The 12,388-nt window shown below is 49.8% G+C and overlaps 1 protein-coding gene across 1 annotated transcript in view; it reads left to right on the top strand.

The window, feature by feature from the left end:
- ATRN (attractin) overlaps positions 1-12,388 on the top strand; it is a 326,993-nt gene that overhangs the window by 122,647 nt on the left and 191,958 nt on the right. The window lies entirely within an intron of this gene.

Genomic DNA, 12,388 nt, shown 5'->3' with positions numbered 1-12,388 from the left:
GGACGATTCCCTGATAAGGGTAAGATCCAGGGAACAGTTGGAGGTCGGTGTAGCACTATCTCAGGTAGTGTTGCGGCAGCACGATTGGATTCTCAATATTCCAAAATCGCAGCTGGTTCCGACGACTTGTCTTCTGTTCCTAGGGATGATCCTGGACACAGTCCAGAAAAAGGTGTTTCTCCCGGAGGGGAAAGCCAGGGAGTTATCCGAGCTAGTCAGGAACCTCCTAAAACCGAGCCAAGTCTCAGTGCATCAATGCACAAGGGTTCTGGGTAAAATGGTGGCTTCCTACGAAGCAATCCCATTCGGCAGATTCCACGCAAGAACTTTCCAGTGGGACCTGCCGGACAAATGGTCCGGGTCGCTTCTTCAGATGCATCAGCGGATAACCCTGTCACCAAGGACAAGGGTATCCATCCTGTGGTGGTTGCAGAGTGCTCATCTTCTAGAGGGCCGCAGATTCGGCATTCAGGACTGGGTCCTGGTGACCACGGATGCCAGCCTGCGAGGCTGGGGAGCAGTCACACAGGGAAGGAATATCCAGGGCTTATGGTCAAGCCTGGAGACATCACTTCACATAAATATCCTGAAGCTAAGGGCCATTTACAATGCTCTAAGCTTAGCAAGACCTCTGCTTCAAGGTCAGCCGGTGTTGATCCAGTCGGACAACATCACGGCAGTCACCCACGTAAACAGACAGGGTGGCACAAGAAGCAGGAGGGCAATGGCAGAAGCTGCAAGGATTCTTCGCTGGGCGGAAAATCATGTGATAGCACTATCAGCAGTATTCATTCCGGGAGTGGACAACTGGGAAGCAGACTTCCTCAGCACGACCTCCACCCGGGAGATTGGGGACTTGACCCAGAAGTCTTCCACATGATTATAAACCGTTGGGAAAAACTCGACAGGTATTGCGCCAGGTCAAGGGACCCTCAGGCAATAGCTGTAGACGCTCTGGTAACACCGTGGGTGTACCAGTCAGTGTATGTGTTCCCTCCTCTGCCTCTCATACCAAAGGTACTGAGATTGATAAGATGGAGAGGAGTAAGCACTATATTCGTGGCTCCGGATTGGCCAAGAAGGACTTGGTAACCGGAACTTCAAGAGATGCTCACGGAGGATCCGTGGCCTCTACCTCTAAGAAGGGACCTGCTCCAACAAGGACCCTGTCTGTTCCAAGACTTACCGCGGCTGCGTTTGACGGCATGGCGGTTGAACGCCGGATCCTGAAGGAAAAAAGGCATTCCGGATGAAGTCATCCCTATCCTGATCAAAGCCAGGAAGGATGTAACCGCAAAACATTATCACCGCATTTGGCGAAAATATGTTGCGTGGTGCGAGGCCAGTAAGGCCCGACGGAGGAAATTCAACTGGGTCGATTCCTACATTTCCTGCAAACAGGAGTGTCTATGGGCCTGAAATTGGGGTCCATTAAGGTTCAAATTTCGGCCCTGTCAATTTTCTTCCAAAAAGAACTAGCTTCAGTCCCTGAAGTTCAGACGTTTGTAAAAGGGGTACTGCATATACAGCCTCCTTTTGTGCCTCCAGTGGCACTTTGGGATCTCAATGTAGTTTTTTGGGTTCCAAAAGTCACATTGGTTTGAACCACTTAAATCTGTGGAGTTAAAATATCTCACATGGAAAGTGGTCATGCTGTTGGCCCTGGCCTGGGCCAGGCGCGTGTCAGAATTGGCGGCTTTATCCTGTAAAAGCCCTTATCTGATTTTCCATTCGGACAGGGCGGAATTGAGGACTCGTCCTCAGTTTCTCCCTAAGGTGGTTTCAGCGTTTCACCTGAACCAACCTATTGTGGTGCCTGCGGCTACTAGGGACTTGGAGGGCTCCAAGTTGCTAGACGTTGTCAGGGCCCTGAAAATATATGTTTCCAGGACGGCTGGAGTCAGAAAATCTGACTCGCTGTTTATCCTGTATGCACCCAACAAGCTGGGTGCTCCTGCTTCTAAGCAGACTATTGCTCGTTGGATTTGTAGTACAATTCAGCATGCACATTCTGTGGCAGGCCTGCCACAGCCAAAAATCTGTAAATGCCCACTCCACAAGGAAGGTGGGCTCATCTTGGGCGGCTGCCCGAGGGGTCTCGGCTTTACAACTTTGCCGAGCAGCTACTTGGTCAGGAGCAAATACGTTTGTAAAATTCTACAAAATTGATACCCTGGCTGAGGAGGACCTGGAGTTCTCTCAATTGGTGCTGCAGAGTCATCCGCACTCTCCCGCCCGTTTGGGAGCTTTGGTATAATCCCCATGGTCCTTACGGAGTCCCCAGCATCCACTTAGGACGTTAGAGAAAATAAGAATTTACTTACCGATAATTCTATTTCTCGTAGTCCGTAGTGGATGCTGGGCGCCCATCCCAAGTGCGGATTGTCTGCAATACTGGTACATAGTTATTGTTACCAAAAAATCGGGTTATTGCTGTAGTGAGCCATCTTTTCTAGAGGCTCCTCTGTTATCATGCTGTTAACTGGGTTCAGATCACAAGTTGTACGGTGTGATTGGTGTGGCTGGTATGAGTCTTACCCGGGATTCAAAATCCTTCCTTATTGTGTACGCTCGTCCGGGCACAGTATCCTAACTGAGGCTTGGAGGAGGGTCATAGGGGGAGGAGCCAGTGCACACCAGATAGTCCAAAAGCTTTCTTTAGATGTGCCCAGTCTCCTGCGGAGCCGCTATTCCCCATGGTCCTTACGGAGTCCCCAGCATCCACTACGGACTGCGAGAAATAGAATTATCGGTAAGTAAATTCTTATTTTTAAATTTGAAATCCTTGAACACGTATATAAAAAAATTCAAGTTCAGGATGGAATCGCTCAGGGCGGTTATTGCAGGCCTGGACGAGGGGGATTACATGGTATCACTGGACATCAAGGATGCTTACCTGCATGTCCCCATTTACCATCCTCACCAGGAGTACCTCAGATTTGTGGTACAGGATTGTCATTACCAATTCCAGACGTTGCCGTTCGGTCTATCCACGGCTCCGAGGGTCTTTACCAAGGTAATGGCCGAAATGATGATACTCCTTCGAAAGAAGGGAGTTTTAATTATCCCGTACTTGGACGATCTCCTGATAAAGGCGAGGTCCAGGGAGCAGTTGTTGGTCGGGGTAGCACTATCTCGGAAGGTGCTACAACAGCACGGCTGGATTCTAAATATTCCAAAGTCACAGCTGGTCCCTACGACACGTCTACTGTTCCTGGGGATGGTTCTGGACACAGAACAGAAAAAAGTGTTTCTCCCGGAGGAGAAGGCCAAGGAGTTGTCATCTCTAGTCAGAGGCCTCCTAAAACCAAAACAGGTGTCGGTGCATCACTGCACGCGGATCCTGGGAAAGATGGTAGCTTCCTACGAAGCAATTCCATTCGGCAGGTTCCATGCAAGAACCTTTCAGTGGGACCTGTTGGACCAGTGGTCCGGATCGCATCTTCAGATGCATCGGCTGATAACCCTGTCTCCAAGGACCAGGGTGTCTCTGCTGTGGTGGCTGCAGAGTGCTCATCTTCAAGAGGGCCGCAGATTCGGCATACAGGACTGGGTCCTGGTGACCACGGATGCCAGCCTTCGAGGCTGGGGGGCAGTCACACAGGGAAGAAACTTCCAAGGACTATGGTCAAGTCTGGAGACTTCCCTGCACATAAATATTCTAGAGCTGAGGGCCATTTACAATGCCCTAAGTCAGGCAAAACCCCTGCTTCAAAACCAGCCGGTACTGATCCAGTCAGACAACATCACGGCGGTCGCCCATGTAAACTGACAGGGCGGCACGAGAAGCAGGACGGCGATGGCAGAAGCCACAAGGATTCTCCGATGGGCGGAAAATCACGTGTTAGCACTGTCAGCAGTGTTCATTCCCGGAGTGGACAATTGGGAAGCAGACTTCCTCAGCAGGCACGACCTCCTCCCGGGAGAGTGGGGACTTCATCCAGAAGTCTTCCAACTGATTGTAAACCGTTGGGAAAGGCCACAGGTGGACATGATGGCGTCCCGCCTAAACAAAAAGCTAGAAAGATATTGCGCCAGGTCAAGAGACCCGCAGGCGATAGCTGTGGACGCTCTAGTGACACCGTGGTTGTACCGGTCGGTTTATGTGTTCCCTCCTCTTCCTCTCATACCAAAGGTACTGAGGATAATAAGGAGAAGAGGAGTAAGAACTATACTCATTGTTCCGGATTGGCCAAGAAGAGCTTGGTACCCGGAACTTCAAGAAATGATGTCAGAGGACCCATGGCCTCTGCCGCTCAGACAGGACCTGCTGCAGCAGGGGCCCTGTCTGTTCCAAGACTTACCGCGGCTGCGTTTGACGGCATGGCGGTTGAACACCGGATCCTGAAGGAAAAGGGCATTCCGGAGGAAGTCATTCCTACGCTGATTAAAGCTAGGAAAGAAGTAACCGCAAACCATTATCACCGCATGTGGCGAAAATATGTTGCGTGGTGTGAGGCCAGGAAGGCCCCAACGGAGGAATTTCAGCTGGGCCGTTTCCTGCACTTCCTACAGTCAGGGGTGACTATGGGCCTAAAATTGGGTTCCATTAAGGTCCAGATTTCGGCTCTATCGATTTTCTTCCAGAGAGAACTGGCTTCACTACCTGAAGTTCAGACTTTTGTTAAGGGAGTGCTGCATATTCAGCCCCCTTTTGTGCCTCCAGTGGCACCTTGGGATCTCACCGTGGTGTTGGATTTCCTAAAGTCACATTGGTTTGAGCCACTTAAAACCGTGGAATTGAAATATCTCACGTGGAAAGTGGTCATGTTGTTGGCCTTGGCTTCGGCCAGGCGTGTATCAGAATGGGCGGCTTTGTCATGTAAAAGCCCTTATCTGATTTTCCATATGGATAGGGCAGAATTGAGGACTCGTCCCCAGTTTCTTCCTAAAGTGGTATCAGCTTTTCATCTGAACCAACCTATCGTGGTGCCTGCGGCTACTACAGACTTGGAGGCTTCCAAGTTGTTGGACGTAGTCAGGGCCCTGAAAATCTATGTTTCCAGGACAGCTGGAGTCAGAAAGACTGACTCGCTATTTATCCTGTATGCGCCCAACAAGTTGGGTGCACCTGCTTCGAAGCAGACTATTGCTCGCTGGATCTGTAGTACGATTCAGCTTGCACATTCTGCGGCTGGACTGCCGCATCCTAAATCAGTAAAAGCCCATTCCATGAGGAAGGTGGGCTCTTCTTGAGCGGCTGCCCGAGGGGTCTCGGCTTTACAACTTTGCCGAGCAGCTACTTGGTCGGGGTCAAATACATTTGCTAAATTCTACAAGTTTGACACCCTGGCTGAGGAGGACCTAGAGTTTGCCCATTCGGTGCTGCAGAGTCATCCGCACTCTCCCGCCCGTTTGGGAGCTTTGGTATAATCCCCATGGTCCTTACGGAGTCCCAGCATCCACTTAGGACGTCAGAGAAAATAAGAATTTACTCACCGGTAATTCTATTTCTCGTAGTCCGTAGTGGATGCTGGGCGCCCATCCCAAGTGCGGATTGTCTGCAATACTTATATATAGTTATTGTTTAACTAAAGGGTTATTGTTGAGCCATCTGTTGAGAGGCTCAGTTGTTATCATACTGTTAACTGGGTATTGTATCACGAGTTATACGGTGTGATTGGTGTGGCTGGTATGAGTCTTACCCGGGATTCAAAATCCTTCCTTATTGTGTCAGCTCTTCCGGGCACAGTATCCTAACTGAAGTCTGGAGGAGGGTCATAGAGGGAGGAGCCAGTGCACACCAGTTAGACCTAAAGCTTTCTTTATAGTTGTGCCGAGTCTCCTGCGGAGCCGCTATTCCCCATGGTCCTTACGGAGTCCCAGCATCCACTACGGACTACGAGAAATAGAATTACCGGTGAGTAAATTCTTATTTCTCTGACGTCCTAAGTGGATGCTGGGACTCCGTAAGGACCATGGGGATTAGCGGCTCCGCAGGAGACTGGGCACAACTAAAGAAAGCTTTAGGACTACCTGGTGTGCACTGGCTCCTCCCACTAAGACCCTCCTCTAGACCTCAGTTAGATTCTTGTGCCCGGCTGAGCTGGATGCACACTAGGGGCTCTCCTGAGCTCCTAGAAAGAAAGTATATTTTAGGTTTTTTATTTTACAGTGAGATCTGCTGGCAACAGACTCACTGCAGCGAGGGACTAAGGGGAGAAGAAGCGAACCTACCTAACTGGTGGTAGCTTGGGCTTCTTAGGCTACTGGACACCATTAGCTCCAGAGGGATCGACCGCATGGAACCGGCCATTGATGTTCGGTCCCGGAGCCGCGCCGCCGGCCCCCTTACAGAGCCAGAAGCAAGAAGTGTTCCGGAAAATCGGCGGCAGAAGACTTCTGTCTTCAACAAGGTAGCGCACAGCACTGCAGCTGTGCGCCATTGCTCCTCATGCACACCTCACACTCCGGTCACTGATGGGTGCAGGGCGCTGGGGGGGGGCGCCCTGAGCAGCAATATAAACACCTTGCCTGGCAAAATCATCACAATATATAGCCCCAGATAGCTATATATGTGATAAATACCCCTGCCAGAATCCATAAAAAAGCGAGAGAAAAGTCTGCAAAAAAGGGGCGGAGCTATCTCCCTCAGCACACTGGCGCCATTTTCTCTTCACAGTGCAGCTGGAAGACAGCTCCCCAGGCTCTCCCCTGTAGTTTTCAGGCTCAAAGGGTTAAAAAGAGAGGGGGGGGGGGGGGGGCACTAAATTTAGGCGCAATATTGTTTATACAAGCAGCTATTGGGGGAAAAATCACTCAGTTATAGTGTTAATCCCTGCATTATATAGCGCTCTGGTGTGTGCTGGCATACTCTCTCTCTGTCTCCCCAAAGGACTTTGTGGGGTCCTGTCCTCAGTCAGAGCATTCCCTGTGTGTGTGCTGTGTGTCGGTACGGCTGTGTCGACATGTGGGATGAGGAAGGTTACGTGGAGGTGGAGCAGAGGCCGATAAATGGGATGTCGCCCCTTGTGGGACCGACACCAGAGTGGATGGATAGGTGGAAGGTATTAACCGACAATGTCAACTCCTTACATAGAAGGCTGGATGACGTAAAACAGCTGTGGGACAGCCGGCTTCTCAGCCCGCGCCTGCCCAGGCGTCTCAAAGGCCATCAGGGGCTCAAAAAAGCGCCCGTTACCTCAGATGGCAGACACAGATGTCGACACAGAGTCTGACTCCAGTGTCGACGAGGTTGAGACATATACACAATCCACTAGGAACATCCGTTACATGATCTCGGCAATGAAAAATGTGTTACGCATTTCTGACATGAACCCAAGTGCCACATAAAAGGGGTTTTATTTTTGGGGATAAAAAGCAGCCAGTGTTTTGTTCCCCCATCAGATGAATGAATGAAGTGTGTAAAGTAGCGTGAGTTCCCCCGATAAGAAACTGGTAATTTCTAAAAAGTTACTGATGGCGTACCCTTTCCCGCCAGAGGATAGGTCACGTTGGGAGATATCCCTTAGGGTGGATAAGGCGCTCACACGTTTGTCAAAAAAGGTGGCACTGCCGTCTTAGGATACGGCCACCTTGAAGGAGCCTGCTGATAAAAAGCAGGAGGCTATCCTGAAGTCTGTATATACACACTCAGGTTATATACTGAGACCTGCAATTGCCTCAGCATAAATAGTGCTGCTGCAGCGTGGTCTGATACCCAGTCAGATAATATTAATACTCTAAGACAGGGATAATAGTTTGCTAACATAGAGCATATTAAAGACGTTGTCTTAGATATAAAGGATGCACAGAGGGATATTTGCCGGCTGGCATCCAGAATTAATGCAATGTCCATTCTGCCAGGAGGGTATTAGAAACCCGGCAGTGGACAGGTGATGCTGCCTATAAAAGGCACATGGAGATTCTGCCTTATAAGGGTGAGGAATTGTTTGGGGATGGTCTCTGGGACCTCGTATCCACAGCAACAGCTGGGAAGAAAATTTTTTACCTCCGGTTTCCTCACAGCCTAAGAAAGCACTGTATTTTCAGGTACAGTCCTTTCGGCTTCAGAAAAGCAAGCGGGTCAAAGGCGCTTCCTTTCTGCACAGAGACAAGTGAAGAAGGAAAAAGCTGCACCAGCAGCCAGTTCCCAGGATCAAAAATCTTCCCCCGCTTCCTCTGAGTCCACCGCATGACGTTGGGGCTCCACAGGTGGAGACAGGTGCGGTAGGGGCGCGTCTCGGGAACTTCAGGGACCAGTGGGCTTGCCCACAGTTGGATCCCTAGGTTCTGCAAATAGTATCACAGGGATACAGGCTGGAGTTCGAGGCGACTCCCCCTCGCCGTTACGTCACATCAGCCTTGCCTGCTGCCCTCGGAGAAAGGTTGTACTGGCGGCAATTCACAAGCTGTACTTCCAGCAGGTGAAATCAAGGTACCCCTCCTTCAACAAGGCCGGGGTTACTATTCCAAAATGTTGTGGTACCGAAACCAGATGGTTCGGTGAGACCCATTCTAAAATTGAAAGCCTTGAACACTTATATACGAAGGTTTAAGTTCAAAATGGAATCGCTCAGGGCGATTATTGCAAGCCTGGAGAATTTCATGGTATCACTGGACATCAAGGATGCTTACCTGCATGTCCCTATTTACCCTCTTCACCAGGAGTACCTCAAAATTGTGGTACAGGATTGTCATTACCAATTCCAGACGTTGCCGTTGGTCTGTCCCCGGCACCGAGGTATTTACCAAGGTAATGGCCGAAATAATTATCCCGTACTTGGACGATCTCCTTATAAAGGCGAGGTCCAGGGAGCAGTTGTTCGGCGGAGAAGCACTATGTCGGGAAGTGCTACAACAGCACGGCTGGATTCTGAATATTCCAAAGTCGCAGCTGGTTCCTATGACGCGTCTACTGTTCCTGGGTATGGTTCTGGACACAGAACAGGATAAAAAAGGTTTCTCCCGGAGGAGAAGTCCAAGGAGTTGTCGTCTCTAGACAGAGACCTCCTAATACGTATACAGGTGTCGGTGCATCAATGCACGCGAGCCCTGGGAAGGATGGTAGCTTCTTACGAAGAAATTCCATTCGCCAGGTCCCATGCAAGGATTTTCCAGTGGGATCTGTTGGACAAGTGGTCCGGGTCGCATCTTCAGATGCATCTGCGGATAACCCTGTCTCCAAGGGCCAGGGTGCCGCTGTTGTGGTGGCTGCAGAGTGCTCATCTTCTAGGGGGCCGCAGATTCGGCATACAGGACTGGGTCCTGGTGACCACGGATGCCAGCCTTCGAGGCTGGGGGGCAGTCACACAGGGAAGAAACTTCCAAGGCTACGGAAAAGTCAGGAGACTTTCCTACACATAAATATTCTGGAACTAAGGGCCATTTACAATGCCCTAAGTCAGGCTAGACCCTGCTTCAACACCGGCCGGTGCTGATCCGGTCAGACAACATCACGGCGGTCGTTCATGTAAACCGACAGGGCGGCACAAGAAGCAGGATGGCGATGGCAGAAGCCACAAGGATTCTCCGATGGGCGGAAAATCATGTGTTAGCACTGTCAGCAGTGTTCATTCCCGGAGTGGACAACTGAGAAGCAGACTTTCTCAGAAGACACGACCTCCACCCGGGAGAGTGGGGACTTCATCCAGAAGTTTTCCAAATGATTGTACACCGTTGGGAAAGGCCACAGGTGGACATGATGGCGTCCCGCCTCAACAAAAAGCTACAAAGATATTGCGCCAGGTCAAGGGACCCTCTGGCGATAGCTGTGGACGCTCTGGTAACACCGTGGGTGTACCAGCCGGTGTATGTGTTCCCTTCTCTGCCTCTCTTACCCAGGGTAATGAGAATAATAAGAAGGAGAGGAGTAAGAACTATACTCATTGTTCCGGGTTGGCCAAGAAGAGCTTGGTAACCAGAACTCCAAGAAATGATCTCAGAGGACCCATGGCCTCTGCCGCTCAGACAGGACCTGCTGCAGCAGGGGGCCTGTCTGTTCCAAGACGTACCGCGGCTGCGTTTGACGGCATGGCGGTTGAACACCGGATCCTGAAGGAAAAGGGCATTCCGGAGGAAGTTATCCCTACGCTATTTAAAGCTAGGAAAGAAGTGAACGCAAACCATTATCACCGCATATGGTGGAAATATGTTGCGTGCTGTGAGGCCAGGAAGGCCCCAAAGGAGAAATTTCAGCTAGGTCGATTTCTGCACTTCCTACAGTCAGAGGTGACTATGGGCCTAAAATTGGGTTCCATGAAGGTCCAGATTTCGGCTCTATCGATTTTCTTCCAAAATAGAACTGGCTTTACTGCCTGAAGTTCGGACTTTTGTTAAGGGAGTGCTGCATAGTCAGCCCCCGTTTGTGCCTCAAGTGGCACCGTGGGATCTCAACGTGGTGTTGGATTTCCTGAAGTCGCATTGGGTTGTGCCACTTAAATCCGTGGAGCTACAATACCTCACGTGGAAAGTGGTCATGCTGTGGGCCGTGGCGTCGGCCAGGCATGTATCAGAATTGGCGGCTTTGTCATACAAAAGCCCTTATCTGTATTTTATATGGATAAGGCGGAATTGAGGACTCGTTCCCAATTCCTTCCTAAGGTGGTATCAGTTTTTCATGTGAACCAACCTATTGTGGTGCCTGCGGCTACTTGGGACTTTGAGGATTCCAAGTTACTGGACGTAGTCAGGGCCCTGAAAAGTATATGTTTCCAGGACGGCTGGAGTCAGGAAAACTGACTCGCTATTTATCCTGTATGCACCCAACAAGCTGGGTGCTCCTGCTTCTAAGCAGACTATTGCTCGCTGGATCTGTAGCACGATTCAACTTGCACATGCTGCGGCTGGACTGCCGCACCCTAAATCTGTAAAAGCCCATTCCACGAGGAAAGTGGGCTTTTCTTGGGCGGCTGCCCGAGGGGTCTCGGCTTTACAACTTTGCCGAGCTGTTACTTGGTCGGGTTCAAACATTTTTGCAACAGTCTACAAGTTTGATACCCTGGCTGAGGAGGACCTAGAGTTTGCTCATTCGGTGCTGCAGAGTCATCCGCACTCTCCCGCTCGTTTGGGAGCTTTGGTATAATCCCCATGGTCCTTACGGAGTCCCAGCATCCACTTGGGACGTCAGAGAAAACAAGATTTTACTCACTGGTAAATCTATTTCTCGTAGTCCGTAGTGGATGCTGGGCGCCCATCCCAAGTGCGGATTGTCTGCAATACTTGTTTATAGTTATTGCCTAACTAAAGGGTTATTGTTGAGCCATCTGTTGAGAGGCTCAGTTTTATTTCATACTGTTAACTGGGTATAGTATCACGAGTTATACGGTGTGATTGGTGTGGCTGGTATGAGTCTTACCCGGGATTCAAAATCCTTCCTTTTTGTGTCAGCTCTTCCGGGCACAGTATCCTAACTGAGGTCTAGAGGAGGGTCTTAGTGGGAGGAGCCAGTGCACACCAGGTAGTCCTAAAGCTTTCTTTAGTTGTGCCCAGTCTCCTGTGGAGCCGCTAATCCCCATGGTCCTTACGGAGTCCCAGCATCCACTACGGACTACGAGAAATAGATTTACCGGTGAGCAAAATCTTATTTTTTCATCAGTCAAAAAAGTCTAAGATTTGTTTGGCATGATCTCCCACCAGTAAATCCATGCTGTTTTGGATCCTGTAAATTGTTTGATTTATGATATTCCACAACTCTTTCTTTCAATAGTTTTTCCATTACTTTCCCTACTACTTATGTAAGGCTTACTGGTCTGTAGTTACTTGCTTCTTCCTTGCTTCCACTTTTGTACAGTGGAACTACATTTGCTCTTTTCCAGTCCTCTGGAATGGCACCTGTATTTAGTGACTGGTTAAATAATTCTGTTAATGGTGCCACCAGCACATCTTTTAGCTCTTTTAGTATCCTTGGGTGTATCCTATCTGGCCCCATTGATTTGTTGCTCAGATCTGACGCCCATTAGCTGCAGGGCGCACACGCACATCTTTTTTCTTGCAGCCTCCGGAGGTGCGAGAAAGAATGTGTGAAAAGTCCGTAGTTTGGGCGCACAAACGAGAACTTTAGACTCTGCGCGGCTAAACCCGGAGCTTTCAGTCACGTTAAATGCTAATGAGCACCTGTTCACAGCAGCAATTCAGTAGCTCCAATAAACACCTATTCATCTAGACTGCCAGCAGGGGGCGTGCGCCACAATTGATGACCCCCTAAGACGGAACAGTTACCTATTGTACAGGCAGTTGTATCCTAGTGTTCAGACTGATTGTATGTTTTATTATCCATGCATGTGAGAGCTGCCCTTGGTGTACAGGATTTGTAATCCTTCTCTGACTCCATATACTAGATAGAAACCCTTTTAGAAGGGTATTATATAGACACTACTTTAGAAAACCTGCCAAGCCAGAGTTCCGGGGCTGCAACTGTATATACAGCTTTCAATGGCAGATTGGGGAG

Source organism: Pseudophryne corroboree, chromosome 1, assembly GCF_028390025.1.
Source record: "Pseudophryne corroboree isolate aPseCor3 chromosome 1, aPseCor3.hap2, whole genome shotgun sequence".
In the NCBI taxonomy this organism is placed as follows: domain Eukaryota; kingdom Metazoa; phylum Chordata; class Amphibia; order Anura; family Myobatrachidae; genus Pseudophryne; species Pseudophryne corroboree.
This window is presented reverse-complemented; position numbering and strand designations above follow the sequence as displayed.